This window comes from Phalacrocorax aristotelis, chromosome 2 (genome assembly GCF_949628215.1).
Source record: "Phalacrocorax aristotelis chromosome 2, bGulAri2.1, whole genome shotgun sequence".
Classification (NCBI taxonomy): Eukaryota; Metazoa; Chordata; class Aves; order Suliformes; family Phalacrocoracidae; genus Phalacrocorax; species Phalacrocorax aristotelis.
This window is the reverse complement of record NC_134277.1, coordinates 40563844-40580779: the sequence shown is the minus strand read 5'-3', so window position 1 is coordinate 40580779 and position 16936 is coordinate 40563844.

The window sequence follows — 16936 nt, the reverse complement described above, 5'->3', positions numbered from 1 at the left end:
TAATCAACACTAAGTATTCATATTTCCCTCTCAATAGCTGGACCTTAGAAGACTCAAGCTAGAAACCTGACATTTTCTTTCTAAGTACATATGATACCATTATTCTCAAGCGGAGTCCTTACTATCGTGTATACAAGCCTTTCCCTATGCATAAAAGTACCCATCCCTTTATCTGACCACTCCTTAACCCTCAGCACGCAGCTCCTCTCTCCACTTGAAGACTGATGCATTCAGCCACCTACGAAGTCATTGTCCACCCTGACAGGATAGTGGTAAAGAAGAACCACAAGGCACTGAGACAGGAATGGTTTTCTCATCTTCCCCATTTAAAGAAACAAATCCAATATCTTTTATTAAGTAGATAGACTGTGCCTACCTGTAGAGCACTGAAGGCAATCCTGAAGCCCTTAGATCTGTAAGCAACAATGAGACACTTACTTTCTTGAAATCTGCAAACCAAATAAATGTGAGTGTAAACCATGTATATGTACATGATTACTAGATACATATTGCTTAGCAGAGAGAAAACTTTGGAGCGCAGAATTTTAAAAGCAGAAATAATAACATGTACTGAAGTCATAATGTTCTTTTGAATTAAATGCTTTAAGCAGAATTTGCTTTCTAGGAGACTTTCTAAATAGAAAAACTGTTGCTCTCTCATGCAGTGGCTTTACATTAAGTCTCCACTACAGAAAAAGACATTGAGAAATCAGAAGCAGAAGCCTATAGAAGGGAAAAGTTATGCAAATATATGTTTGGGGAGTGGGTTGTTTGTAATATTCTATGCTATTCTCTGCCATACCATTCCTGGAGACCTTCATCTGCCCAAACACCCTTACAAGAAGGAAATGTCAGATAATACTCAGTGATGGTAAGATTTTCAGTATTAGGTCAGCTGCACAGCAAGTTCCTTCTTCTGTGATCTTGCTGTGGGAACGTGAGGTCACAGCTGCCATGGTAGTATATGCTTTCATGGTTTTTGTAGTGGCAAAAGGTATTTTGCTTTGTATACCTCCCCAGTACAAGTCCTGTTCCATCTCACAACGGAAGAGTTGGAAACTTTCTTTTCTTTGAGCTTTGATGAAACAAAATAATCTTGGAAGTGATCCTTTCTAAGCTCTAAGGTTCTTTTTGCTACAATCTCAAATCAGTCCAAAGAAATCTAAATTAAAACCGAGTAAGTTGCTAGTGACATTTCAATTGCAGATAAAAAAAGGCAGGATCTGATTCTTCACCTATAGAAACCTGAATGGTCCTTATCAAATTTAATTGAAGTGATGGATTCAATGCAATTTTTTAAATTAAAAAAAGGTTCCTCTCATTCTTCTTTTAATAACGTTATTGAGTTGAGAACCTGAAAGTGATTTATTTTTTCTGATATCTAGTGAATTCATAGCACTGTTTTGTAAGTTGTTTGGTTTGTTTTGTCCAAATGATCAATGAGCACAACCAGATCTTAGGCCCAGATCTTCTAATGGACCTCATATGCTGAGACACAAGTTGCCAACTGTTGTCATGTCTGAATTTCCTGTGTAAAGCAGGTAAATTCTGATTATTATATTTGGACAACTTTGTCTGAAATGTAACGCTTTGAAAGCCAATTTGAATGTATAAATGGAAAATATAATAGAATTGCCAAATTACAAACCACTAATTATTACCTACAGCGAAGTGGCACAACAGTGTCACAAGATCTAAAAGCACTAGCCAAAATATCAATTCTTGATTTTCAGTTCCTAAATCTAAACAGAAGTTAAGAGTTAAGAACTATCTTTATCTATCTGTGGATTGGAAAACTAAATCAAATCATCCATGAAACAAAACCTCCTGAAATGCAGTTCCATCTGCAAACTTCAGGGTTTCCTCTTACTATGAAAATCTAATGTTGAACTCTGTATGTATGTACAGTTGAATGCAACAAAAGAAATGACAAACCATTTAAAGCAACCACACAGAAACTGGCTAGAGCAGATATTCAGACTTCTCTTTAAATATATTCTTACATATGTGTGCTGTTACCTCTGAAAGGTAAACTACTAATTATTGTAAAGGTCTTTGTGTCCTCAGCCACCCAAACAGCAGAGCAAGCAATTGGCAAATCAACCAAGCCCATGTCTCTTCACATGAGGAATTATTGGCAGCGGAATGTAAGACACGCAAGGTTTGGTTTTGTTTTTTCTTTTTATGTTTTGTATATTTTATGTGTAAATCTAGTCAGATTCAATAAGCGATTTTTTCTTAGTTTTACTCTGCTTTGATTAATCTTTTTTTTTTTTTTTTTTTTTTTTTTTGCTAGGATTACTCTTGTATGTGTAATTTTTTATTGTGCACCCTCAAGGAAAAGAGAAGTCAGTGACCCTGAAAGGAAAGCACTGGAGGGGAAAGTTTTTTGAAGCCTAGGGTTCCTTCTCAGTGTCATTCCACAGTTAGTACAAAGGTCCCTTTTTGGAGCCAGTGGTCCAGCCATCAGACTGCTAAGAGACAGTGAAGCCAAAAGATCACAGACAAAACAACAGCTGATACTGGAACTGGTCACAGCAAATTTCATGCAGGGGAGGTTGTTGTTCTGAAGAGTGTCAACTGGCAAACACTTTGAAGTCTGTATTTGCTGCTTTGCAAGAAATTTCTTCACAAAAAGTCCTTTGCCAAAGGTTAAGAAAAGGGGACAAACAAAATTCTTATTATAGGCCAACTCCATCTACTTGGAAATAGAATGGCAGCAACAGGCCAGCAAACTTCTGTATCCTGTACTGCTTTCCAAGCGAAGGACAGTAATTAGCTGAAAAATGCAAGGTCGCTGAGCTGTTCTTCAATATTTCTGAATTTATTTATAGTGAAGAAGAGTGTGTTCTAAATCTCAGTAGTGTCTTATATTAATGAGGGTTCCTCTAATCTTTTATATGCTGGAAATAAGGTGTTAATAGTTCTAAAATGAAATAGTACCTAAAACACAACTCAGTCATTTTCTTCATAGTTCAAAGTTATTTGCATAAGATATATCACCCTTTGCAAATATTTACTTTGCTATAGCCAAAGACACTGCAAATTATATGTGATGGGTTTTGAACTCCTCTCTTTCACACTTGTCTTTGAGTCTGTGTCTTTCACTCTTGCTGGGTTTCAGAAAGATGAAGAGAGAAAAATAATTTTTTCTCGAATAAGATCCAACGTGGACTTCAAAGTGAAAGACCTGAATTCTACCTATAAAATTTGATTACAGCCTGATTAAGAAGATGGGGGGGAGAAGGAGCTGTATTCATGGGCTCATTACAGGCACAAAAAGGGGATGCTCATACAGACCATAGAGAATTTCAAAGATTTATTTATGATGTATTACTGTAATTTTTAATTTAGACATGCAAATTTTTTAATTTGCACTGACTGTTTTGCCTTAATGGTTTTGATTAATACTTGGAGGTAGTGTTTGTGAAAGAGATTTATACTGTGATTCATCTGCAAAATAATCAAATCATTACCAGCTAATGACAAAGCTGTGAAAAATGATATAGATATTGTGTAACTCCCAGCTATTGCAGTGCACGTGAAGGTACCCAGTACTTCCAGAAAAGGTGGACTTGTGTTAATAACTGCTCAGAAGTTTGCTCTAGGTCCCTTCTAACTTGGTAACAAAAAACATTGATCTTAATAAAGCTGTCTGATAAAAGTAGCAGTGATTAACATCCCTGAACCCTACACTGTAGTAAAATGCCAAGGTTGGAGACAACACTTCTTTTGACCTGGAAAGGAAACCCCATAGAAATTTCTACCTATCTCTGCATCTTAGTTCAGTACTCACAAACCATAAGGTCTTGTGATAGACAGGAGAGTCCTCAACAACAAGGGCAGATAATGTTTGCGGCTTTCATTATTAAAAATAAATAAATAAATTATTGCCTGTAGCTTTCTAAGCATTTTGCAATTATATCTTTCTCGCTTCCTGTCATGGAATTCTCCCTTCATTTTCTTTTCTGGGAAATATTTTGCTGTAAAACCAGTGAAAGAATCACTGGGCTGCTAATATACGATATTTTTTGCAGCACAAGTGCATATACACAGATGTACATGCATAAACACCCATGTGTGCAAAGTCCAGAGTCTTAGAACTCTCTTTGACTGGAGACAATTTCTAAATAACCCCACCTAATTACCTAGAAAGATATTGTTTTTCTTGGCTTCAAGCTGCTTTTTATGGATTTATAGCAGATTTTTCTTTTTTTTTTTTTTAAGTATTTTCCTAAAGAGTAGATGAATCAGAACTTTCTGCTGAAAACAGGAAGAAAACAGGAAGAGAAACTAGTTGTTTACCAGCTTGTGAATTTACACCTCTAAACCAATCTAGATCAACAGATGTAAACTAAAGTAGATCTACTAAAAACACAGAAGCTATATGGCTTTAAACCAGCTGCTAATCTGGTCCCATTGGTTCCATGGATCTAAGGATGTAGTTTCACCTCAGCACTTCAGTTTAACTGCATGTTGCTGCCTCTCTCCTTCCCCTTGTCAAAGCATACCTTACTGATACTTCACTTGTGTTCAGTTCTGATTCAGTTCAGTTCACTGATCTGACAGAAAACTAACATATTAAAAAAAAAATTACGGTTGGTTTACTGATGTGACTCGATGTGACTCACACTTCAGCTGCACAATTGCTATAGTTGAGGCAAGGGAAGTAAGGGGAGCATGTGGGTGGGGAGGACAGCAGACTGCCCTTTGGACAGCAACCTTGCTGTTAAATCAGGTCAAGCAATAAAGTCCCCTTTATTACTGCATGGCATATACTGGGTTCTCAAGCCAAATGCAAGTCCCACAGAATGCATCCACACTCCCTAAGCTCTCATTTTCTAAGCAGAGCCACTGTCAGACCTTTTCATGATCATAAATCTATCCTCTGACTTTTCTTACTGTGTGATTCATGCTTTCTATCTGGCTTTCCACAACAGCCTCTGAAACTTCAACAGCCGGCTTATGGATTAACAGTAACATCTTCTTTTCTGCCAAACCCTCCTATAAAAATGCTTGGTTGTCTGATACAGTGATTCAGCTATTATCACTTGAATATCAAAACCTAGCCAACTCCCTGCCTTGGAGGAATGCCAGTCTGTGGTGTATATACTCAGTTTTTGGATCCCATGAATCTGTGCAACCTATATACCCTTTTCTGAGCACAAGCTTCAAGTGTTTGAGTTCACATATCAACTTAGACAACTGACGGGTGAGCAAACTCAAGCCTGACCTACTGCCAGTCAAATAAATTCTTCCTTCACAGGCAGGGTTCAGACCAAAGCCAGTCCTACACCACAGCTGACTTTCCCCATCTGGAGAAGCAGTCTGAAGGGTGAGCCAAATTCTAACTATGAGTAACTAGGAAAGTTGAGCTTAAATGTGAGCTTAACTCTAAATTAATGTGATAGAATGGCAGTGTCTACTTAGTCCCTAAATCCCTTCTGTTGAACTAGAGCTATGCCACACTCAAGAGGACATCTCACTCTCAATTGTGAACAGCAAGTTTGGCCACTTTACCATTGAGCTTAAGACTACACAGTTCCGCTTTCCTCAGTGCCCTTTGCAGTCCCCAAGCTGTTTATTCATTCTGCCTCTGCTTTTGCATTACTGTCATTGCTCCTACTCTGTCACTGTTCTGGGTACAGGAACAGAGATTTGTGGGTAAAGTGGGGTAAAGGAAACCAGGAGGTAACCTGAGGTTTAAAAAAATCTACACAAACATGTCAAGAAAAAATATGTTTGCTCTACATAAACATGCAGTGACACAATGTGAGTTACCTTAGGAACTGCCTAGATGGTGCTGTGTGGTGGCTAGGTGGCTGTGTGTTGCTGTATCTGCCCAACCCTTGCTCCTGAGAATGTCTTGGAGTGGAAAGCTGTTAGCAAAATTGTGTCACCTCTCATTCTGCATTACCTATCTGTGCTACCAAACAATTAATTAGGTCTAATTTTAAGTATCCATCACATTGCTGATTAACACTTTCATTGAGGTCAGTGTAATGTCCTCCAATTACACAAAAAGCATTCATTTTCTCTCTTGAAGAAAAGGGCTAGCCTAAAATTACTGATCTGTGACTTCATGAAACCCACCATTTTCAATACCTAGCAGTGATTCAGTCCACAGGACTGTGTGCAGTGCTTTTTTAGCCCAGACAACCTGCAATAAAAAGGAATATTGTCAGGCAATTCATACAGACCTGGGGCTAGATCTGCAAAGCCATTTGACAAATGCTAAATGTTGCAAATATTCCAATACCTAACTTTTAGACACTGTGTTACAAAGTTATGCAGCCTGGCTTGTCTTGCTTGCATAGAGAGAATTTGGCACCTATGAATAGGATTCACAGAAGCCAACAAGCTAAGCACAGAGCTGCTGAAACAAATGCTGACAGAAAGAAGGATTTGGGCTGCACCACTCAAACCCCAGGCAACTCTATCTGGTCTGGTTTCCTGACCCTTCTGGAGATAAAGATCTAAGCAAGGTGCGTTTACACACTTACTCCTGGCATAAAATGTAGGTGCAATTATAAATTTAGTAGCTCAAAGACAGGTGCCTACCTAGTAAATCCAGGCACTTTCAGGGTTGGCAAGCAAGTTTTAAAAATCTCAGTCTATGTCCCTTTTGAAGTTACTCTCAACTATATCCACAAACAAGCTCCTGCAGTCTGCCCTAATTCAAAACCCAGAGAACAGAGTGGAGTTCTTTAAACACAACCACTGCATTATTATTCAAGCAAAAACAGTGCTTAAAATATATAACAAAATATATACGTTAATAATCTATAATGGGCATTTATGGTTTCTTTAGCCAAACTTTTTTATGGCATTTGGGTATGTAACCATTTCTTGGGAGATTTTTCTATTGGTAAATATTTCACATATCAATTTTCTTCTTTACAATAGTGGTCTTTACCATGTATCCACCATTAAAAATAAAGAGAGGATAATTCATCCCAGAAATATATTGCTAGGGTATAGCCTCAAGCTAAGACACTTCCAAAGTCTTGAAAAAGGTAGATGATTATTGATCTACAGATCAGTTACAAATTACTACAAATTACAAATCAATTACTACAAATGTAGTGAATCTTAGTTGCTTTTCTGGAAAAAAACCCAAACCAAACCAAAACAAAAAAAATGCCACCAACCCCAAAAAACAAAACAAACACTTTTTTCCTCCAAATACAGCTGCTTTCATTAGCTTCCTCTTTGCATAGCAATTTGACTTGTCATTACTGAGTTCTCCTTTAAAAGATTTATGTTTTATTTCCTTATCTCTAGTCATGTCCACAGCTGGACACACACACACTTATATATGTAAAACACAGTGCTGTTATCCTTGATATAGATTAATTTGAAATACTAAATGGGGTTTCTAGGGTTTTAAAAATATTTTATCTGCATTTAGTGTGCTTTATGGATTAAAAAAGACCCCAACAGTTAAGGAACACAACCATCAGTATTTAGAACCAGTAAAATATTCAAATTGTGCAAGACGAAGACAGCTGTACTCGAACAGTTAGGAGGTAACCACTGAAGCCAGTAAGAGTTTCAAGTATCCAACAGGCTTCATTAGGCAAGGCACTTGCAAGACACGGATATAGCATTTATGAAGCAGGGTGATACTGGCAAGGGACAAGAAATTAATTATATCTTCTTTAACATAATCATGTAGGTATGAAAGATTCATTCCATATTGTTGCAACTGGATGGAGCTTCAGACCATCTAAAATCTCCATATTTGCTAACATTATGTCATTTTACAATTTGAATTTCAAACATTTCTGCTAAATATGACCGGGCAGATCATAATGAGTTTATACCATTGATACGCAAAATCCACTGGTTTCAGTCTACATGCGCATGAGTGAATCAGTGTGGCAGATTTGTTTCTCATAGTTCACCAATCTCCTTTTGAGTCTGTGAGAAGCCAAAATTCAGTTTGAAACTTAGACTTTTCTCAGATCCATTGCAAAACCACTAATTCACAAATGAGTCACTCTGAGAATGGCCAGTTCTGAATTGTGAAAGTCTAACTGTCTTCAGGTAAAAATTATGGTGGAAATCAGAGACAGAAAAAAAAATACCATGAAAAGTCTGCATATATCTTTAGTGGTTTTTCCAACATGTGTGAAACCCCAATCAGTTTAGTTTTGGTTTTCACTACCAAAAGAAAGAAGAAAAAAGAAATAAAGACATCGTACAATTTCACTTTAAAACGGAAGGAAAAAGTTTATAATAAATTAACAAACACTTCATAAAGCCTCTTTTTCTTTTCTTTCCAGAAGTACATGTCCTATATTATTGTAGCTGTTCTGAATCTGTCCAGAGAAGCAACTGAATATTGTTCATCTGTGGATATAAAAGTTCTGAAGAAAACTTCAACACAGCAGGTCACTACTGGTACCAGCCCAGCTGCAGCATCACAGCACTAAGACGTTTGCAGGCACATGAAACCTGAAGCAGAACTGGTCTGTAGAAATCCAGTACTGTCAGACACAACGACACAGTCAAGACTTCATTTGGAAGATTTCACACAACCTCTCTGCTACATGTCACCACGCTCCGTAGCCACCAAAATCTTCCAGGCATGCTCTAACAAACTGGTAACCAAACACTAGTTAAGAGAAGTGTGAAGTCTTGCAAGAAGGGGACAGGAGATGCTCTCTCCAGTGGCAGACTGCTGAGGTTTAATAATCACCCTGGTGATCCTAGTCAAGCAAATCATACCCAAACTTCAGAGAAAGGCAAAAGGAAGGCTACACATTCCTGCCAACCTGACTGTGCTGGGGAGGGAGGGAGAGGGGACAAGTTCTGCCTAGGAAGGGAGGAAGCAAGGAACAAGGAACTTTCTTCTTTGTCCCTTTGAGAAACCAGTAGAAGCTCTGAAACATGGTGTGTCTGCAATATGAGGAGGATGCACACAAACTGCAGTTCACTCTTATGTCAGAGTCCCTCGGTTACAACGCCATACTGGATATCCAAAAACTTGTATTGCAGCTTCCATGTTCCAGAAATTCACCTGTTTAAGCATGCTTCCTCTTCCATAAGTTGTCATATTCAAGCAATTTTCGTTCTTTACATTGCTATTATTTGGGAAAAAATAACGCCAACAGTAGTGGGAAACCTTCTGCTAATATCCACTCTATATTTATTCATGATAACTTTAGAACCATTGCTCTTATGCCACTACTACCTTTTCAGTTAAATAGCTGTTCTTTAACACTTACTCCTGAACACAATTCCAAAGAATCATCCTATCCCCTCTCAACCTATGTTTGTCCAGCCTTAACAAACCATCTCATTTAATCTCTCTTCATGAGATTAATTCTCCATTCCTATAAGCATGGAGTCTCTCTCTGCTTCCATTTTAAGGTCATCTTTCATGAACTCAAGTGACCAGAACTTTATATAAATTAAATGAGACCTTGTCAATGCTTTGAACAATGAAATAACATGAAAATGCCTTAGATTATAGTGCATCTTACAGTTATAAGAGACTTCACTATTACAATAGACTTTCAAAGCTGCTCTGCATGGCAACTGAGAGTCATCCAGGAAAACTAGTATGTCCATATTTCTTTTCCACTATCTTCAACTGATAAACACATTCAAGAAAAAAAATTAGTTACTGGTCCTTAAATCCCTGGCTTTGCAATCTGTGCTATTAAATTTCATCTCATTTCATCACTTGCATCAACAAAATCATCTGGTTGTCCTTGTCTCATGATCCAATCCTTTGTTAAGGTGATGCTTCCCTATTTTATGTTATCTGTACATCTCACAAACACACATGTAATTCTTACTCCTATATCTCCTATATCACTGATCAATATGTTAAATGGGATCATTCTTGAGACCAACCATGCAAACATTTGTGACAATCTCTCCTTTTGGCAGTTCGTTATTCTTCTGATGGGTCTTCTATAAAAATAATTACTATCTTCAAGAACATAGTTCAATCCATTGTCATTGTTTAAGAAATCTGTTATCTAATTTAAAAAGATATTTGGTTTATCTAAGATGATCTACCTTTATGAAACCAATGTTGTAATTAACCTGTATTCAATTTCTCTTCATGTTCTTCCCTTTAAAATCTGTTCTAAGACTGTATACCGCTGAAATCCTGTTCAAAAGTCTGTAGTTGCCTGGATCACCTTTTTGCTTCATTTTTTTAGGTATAGATACTATATTGGCTGTTCTCAATCTTTGCATAGGACTTGTAAATACGCATATTAAAAAATTCCTCATGCTAGGCTTGTAGATGCTGTCAGTATAAAGACTGGATGTTGTCCAAAATCTCTGATTCTGAAGTATAGAAACCCATTTTTTTGCTTTTGTTTGGATATAATTTCTATTGCTCTATCCTCGTTTCCTTTAGATACCTTTTGTTGTTGCAGATTGAAATTGTTCAAAACAATCATGCAGCTCTGGAAACTCTTCAGCTTCAGGTTTTTGGAATGTATCATTGAATTTGTTGTATTTAATAGACTAATGAAAAAACTTCATTTCACTAAACTTCATGCTGCTCGTGCAGAAAGAGATTGAGAAATTTGAAAACCTTAGAACCATCGCTAAAGAAGGCAAGAAAAAAATTTTAACCTCCAGAACTGGGTCTATCGTAATACAGAGACTTATAAACATGAAAAAAAATTCAAATGACATAACACCTCCTGATCCGCATGGCCTTAGAGGAACCATCAAATGACAAGTATCTGGGCAGGGCAACAGCTTGAACCTATGACTGAATTTGGAAAGAAAGAACAGTTGTGGTAGATAGGCACAGAGAAGAGATGTGATTTTTCATTATCCTCTTTAGTCATCACCTTTACTGAAAAGTGATACAGATATTTATTCAGTACTGGATCCAGACCTTGGTTAGCCTTACCTCCTTCCTGGACACCCCACCATCAGTGTATAGAAGAACCAGTTCCTCCTAGTTTTTGTTTACATAATGAACAAACTTCAGCCATCTATTTTCTGCACGAGTTCAGAAAGACTTGAGAACAAATTAGTTTGATTTCTATGGAGGCTAATATTTTGAAGATTAACAAATATCTTAAAGAATACAGTTAATAAATGGTAAACTCTTTGTTCATCCCAAGAATTCCACAATCCTCTCTCCAGTTTTTCCACTTATCATCAACAACATCATTGCCCCTTTGATTTAAAATAATTTCCTGTCTGATAATGAGCCTCAGAATTCAAATTCTCAAGCCCTGAATCCAACTCCTCAACCTACTAACTAACCTTCCTATGTATTCCAAACTTGCCTTTCTAAAATGCCAAGGTTTGATTATGGCCTTTATTGTTGTAGTAGTTAAGCGTCTCACAACCACAAAGTCTACCTTTTGAATTCCTCTGTAACAAAGGAAAATACTATCACTGTTTTACAGGAAGAAGATAAGGTAAAGTAAGTGGTTTGCCTACAGAATCCATGGCTGAAGTAAGAGCCAAACCCCATTCCTAAAACCATCATATATGTGATAATTCTTATTCAAATTTGATGTGAATATGGGATAAAAGTATGCACTGGGCACAACAGTAGTCACCTAAATACAAAATATAAACCTTAACCTACTAAGTTTCTCTTAATTGTACCCCACCCATTATTAGTTCAAGGTACATTTTTTTTCTTCATTCTCCGTGCCTGTTTAACAAATATAATTTTTACCTGCTTACGCAATCTGGGGCAACTTGAGACTTTGGGGTGTATGCTAAGTGCTTCAAAAAGCATGTATGTTCAAATCAGAATATGGTATAAATGAAAGCATGCTGATACAGTTGCTGATGTATTTTGTTTCTCTCTATTTCTTGCATAATACCAGTGCTCGGGCTCCCCTCAGTTCTTTGGAAGGTATAGTCCCTTGGGGCCATGGAGATAACAACAGCAAACCCAAACCACCTGGAGACAGTATTTAGTAGATGATTAACCCAATGGTGAATCAGAATGTTTGAAACAGAAACAAGAAAACAGCAGGAAATAACTTGCACTGTATGGCTGGGAAACTGGAGTGAAATCCTGGCCCCATCAAAGTTAATGCTTAATGCAGAAATTCATTCTTGATATTTATGATCTTTTCTGAATTGTTCTAATGTCATTTATTTCATTTATGACAAAGTTTGAGATGAGAGAATGATACGGGACAATGTATCAGTTAACATGATAGTCATGCACATACCTGTTTGCTTCTGTGTACTTGCATTTGCTGGAAATTTATAAAGATTCTTTTCTGTGATAATAGGAATAAGAAACCTGTAGAAACTTACCTCTTCTTCCTTTAATGCTGACTCGATTTTTTTTTCTTGGAATAGCTACCAAACTGAACAACCGAGGTGGGAGAACACTAAAATTACTCGTTCTGGCCTTATTTATTGCAAAAGCACCAAACAAGTAACAAGTGTCAACCAAGTCTTAATATCTGTTGCTAGGAGAATAAATTAGAAGAAGCTTACAGGAGTCAAACTCTGAGGATGTTCCCCTGGTGTGGACACAGAGACCATGATCAGTGGAATCCACCTGGCTTCATCAGAGCTGGCGATCTTCCATATCACCATCAGGGAGTCATTCAGATCTGGGTTTCTGCTATTTGAGCTGAGGAGGGGGTGGAGATGGGGTGGAAGGTCAGAGTCTGAGTGGGCCTCATGAATCATGATTAAATATTATTAATGGTTGCCAACTTTTAAGAGCCCTGACGAGCCTCCATGGACAACACTCTTGGAGCTGGGGTCTCCACTGAGCAAATCCCCAGATAATTTTTGGTTTGTGTGTTTGCAATATTTTCTTATCTGTGTTTGATCTTATTCATGCTAGCAAAGTTATGTATTTAAGGAGACCTGAGATCTGGCAGGGAGGAAGGAGCCATGTCCTTGGATTTTTTTGGAAGAGACATACATAACAGCGATAGAAAGAGGCCTATATGGGGGAGGAGAGCAAGAGCAAGTAACATAGGAACTTTCAGCACTCTGTATCATCATCTTAATGATAGAGGCTTTGTCAAGCCTGAAGTCAAGAACCCACTGAGCATAGCCTTAAATTGAAGCACAATTGTGCTTCACTGTAAAGTCACTGGGACTTCTCATGACGATCCACATAAATTAAGCATGTGTCTAAATGCTATGCAGGACTATGAAAATTCCATTTAGAAAATACCAGGCAGTTTTTGAGGATGTTAATAAGTGAAATTTTGGCTTTTTTAAAAACTTAATTTATTTTTTTAATGAAGTCACTGTGCTACTTTTGTAACATTAAAAGCCTTCTGGACTGGAATTCTCTGTCAAAACTCGGGGGGGGGGCGGAAAATCCTTCAAGGCAGCAGCATGCTAGGTAATGTCAAATTAAAAATAAACAAACAAAAATCTCCAGTAAAAAACCATAGAAATCCAAACCACATTTCTCCCCATTTCAAAGGAGAATTTTTTCTTTTTTTTTTTTTCACTGAAACTATTAAATAAATATGCCTGTATTTTACAAGTGTGCTTGCTGCAAAAAGTGCAATCTATTTGTACAGCAGAGAGAATGAAGGACTTACTGCTTAAAGGCACAAAAAGGGTGTGTAATAGGATTCTGGCATCTTCCCAGACAGCTTGCAGACAAATTCAGAGACGAACAGAGAAGTATCCTTTTTGAAGTATATTTGGCCAAGGTCTCATTCACAAACAGATAAAACCAACACATTTCTGCATGATAAGGGTCAACAGAATAGCGTATTAGTTTGAGAAGAGAACCCATCTGCAATTTTCTTATATAAAAATATACGAGGACACAACAGGAAAGCTGTCAGCATGACAGTTGGAGGATTCTGCCAAGGAGCCAGATGCTAGTGTCAGAAGAACATGTTCCACAGCTTGGCATCTGGGTTCTCTCATTGCCCTCCAAGAAGGAAGAAAAGGAGGAGTGTTAAGATATGCCTAAATGAATAAAACTACAAGCAATTCCACCACCACCCCCAACATGCTCAAATCACTGCTTCTTTTAGAAAATCCTCGGCTACATGTTCTCCTACATCTTTTAAATTAAAATGGAAGGTGATAAATTTAACCTACTTATGTTTTAGTATGTTTAAAAAGCATCCACAGTTCTGAATACATAAGTCTCACATGATTTTTAACTGCTCATGTGTGTAGCTGTGCAATTTATTTTATTATTTTTCATTGGTTTTCCACAATTTTGCTACAGAATAGATTTCAAGCTCAATTTTTAGCCCATGTCATTCTTGGGGAGGGGAGGATATAATACCACATTTATGGTGGAAAGCTAAGAATAATTACAACTTTATTCTTTCTCTGAATAGTTACTAACTGAGAAAAGCTCAGAAATATCTAGGGCAAAATGTTAAGGGTCAGTTTAAGACTCAACAAGTTCATGAAGCACCATAGGGAAACACCTCATTATGGGAAGAAAACACTGTTCTTAAGATAGCTTTGAGAAAGCCATAGTTGCTGCATAGCTCTCATAACAATTCTGGTCATAAAAGTAGCAAGGCTAAGGATGTGTTCATAGCCCCAGGTCCTCTAGTCACAGCTCCTCACCATGGGCAATTAAGTAAGCCTTATCTTAGTATCCATATTCCTTTCCTGAGTCTATCACCATGATGCCTGAAAAGTGCCAGCCTTGACTCGATTCTCAGGTGCTGCTGGATCTCTGCCTTTCTTCTCCTGACTAACACTGTTTAGGGTGGGTGGATGGAGCAGCCTCTTCCAGTAAGTTGGTTGGACCCCATGTAAAGCTTTATAAATGAAGACCAAACTCCTGATGTTTTTGAGATCTCTGTGAAAAGAGACCAGAAGACAGGGATCATGTACTTTCACCTGCCTTGCAAAATAAACTGGCTGCTCTCCTCTGAGCTGACAGAAGTTTCTAAGGTTAGACATTTCAGAACTGCAAGTCGCATTTGCCCCTATACCTTATTCTGGATAGATGTGCTGTAGCCACCACTTGCACCGATCTTCTAGAGGGCATGGCACTGGCTTCCATCTAGGAATATTCCTAATTCAGACAAAACAGTAGATGATTAATCTCTCTCTGCACTTAAAGGCACTTTAAGACACCTCCAGTACCAGTCCATTCCCAGAATGTTGAGGCAGAGGGGATGAGGCAGCAATACCATAATTTGCAAGAAGTTTAATTCCCTCTCCATGCAATAATGTCTGGCATAATTGCTGGTGCTGGTTTTCAAAGGCAATGACTGAGCCCTTTCAGGTATCGTTCTTCCTACCTCTCTTTCAACACAGCACCAACAAAAATAATGAGTGGAAATGCTTTTTCAAGTAACAGAGGGGAATTCAGAAAATAGTATTGCAGGCTCCACCCCACGTTGTCTTGCTGTTAACAGACTGCCAGAAGAGTCTGTATAATCCACTGTGGGGACAGAATGAGAAGGAACGCAAACTATCACTGCTACTGTATTAACTACTCTTTGGATGCATGATAAAATATGTACTTAGGATAAAAGCTTATGGTGCTTGACCCTGAAGTTAAGAAACTGCTATCAATACGATCACAGTAAAAAAAAAAATCTTTAAAATCGAAGCCTGTATCTGAAAAGCGAATCTCCGCCTAAGTGACTTCAGGAACACATTTGCTCAGTTCAGAAATCAGAAAGCTGATTTTAGTCACTCTCTACTTTAAAACTGATTTGGGATCTGAAAATCAAACTGTTCTTGCTGCCTTTCCATCAGCACTGGCTATAAAGCATCTGCTCTTAGAACAATTCTGACAATGGGATATGGGACATGAGGTGAAAGAGATCTCTGTTCAGTCTTCTGCGGCTGCCACTGCCTCAGCAGAGCTCGCAACACAGTAGGAAAACTTACTTTCAATCAAGTCAGTGGATATGGTGCAGAGGCACATATGGGAAACAGACGAGGAAAAGGTCCATATCTGCAATAACACCTTCTTATTTTAATTTAATTTTCTGGGCCAAATTTGGCTACATTACATTCTTAGTCTTACTGATGGGATATAGAGCTGGCTTTAACTCATTTCCAAGACATTATGCTTTATAGTCTCCTAAGTCACTCTGAAGGAAAAAATGTGAAAATTCAGATCAGCTAGAGCTGACCCAAAAATTCACATTTTCCTGCTGAAAGCAGAACTAAATCTGATCCAAAAAGGAAGAAAATCTCAGTTACTCATTGCTTCCATTGTCATGTTTGAGAGAATGGGATATATTCAAAAGATATTATCAAGTCCATTTTTAATTTTAATCTGCTATTTTTGTTTTATGAAGTGAAAAAATATCTGACCTTGTCAAGCCAAGGCTGTTTAATTCTATTTCAGTTTACTGCCACAACAGGAAAAGTGCTGATCTTGACACCTCTTGGAAAGACATCAATAAAAAGAAATCTAGATCCATCAACTTTTATTATTACACGACCGCTAGAACAACCTCGTGAAAGAAAACATGCACTGGAAAGATCTATGCAAATGACAGAACAGCAAGAGGCTAGAAATGCATAAGAAGCAGCTCTCCTCTGATTAAAGTTTGGGGACATTTGCCATCAAAATACTGAGATCCTTATAGGATTGGTCTGACATGGAAAACTACATGACCAGAAACATTAACAGAGCCTCAAAGAAAACCAGACCAAAGCAGGAATGGGATGGCCTAGAGAGAGTTAATAACCAGGTATAGTTTTGTTTTCAACAAAGTATTAGGCCTATGTTTCTTGATTCCTTGCTACATCATTCTAAACACTTCTTCCTAAAACCCCCAGAAAAAAAATCTTACCTGCAGCCTGAGCAGAACTCTGATGGACTGTACATCAGGGTGGTGCTGGTGGACATGAAACACTGCTCTGGGGAACTAGGGTAGCTGGACTGTGGAGTCCAGGTACACTCAAGGGCACAGGCAAGAGGTCTGATTGCAGGGTAAAGTGCTAGAGTCGTAGGCTAGGAATCTGCTCTCCCCAGTCCCGACCCAGTAGGCAA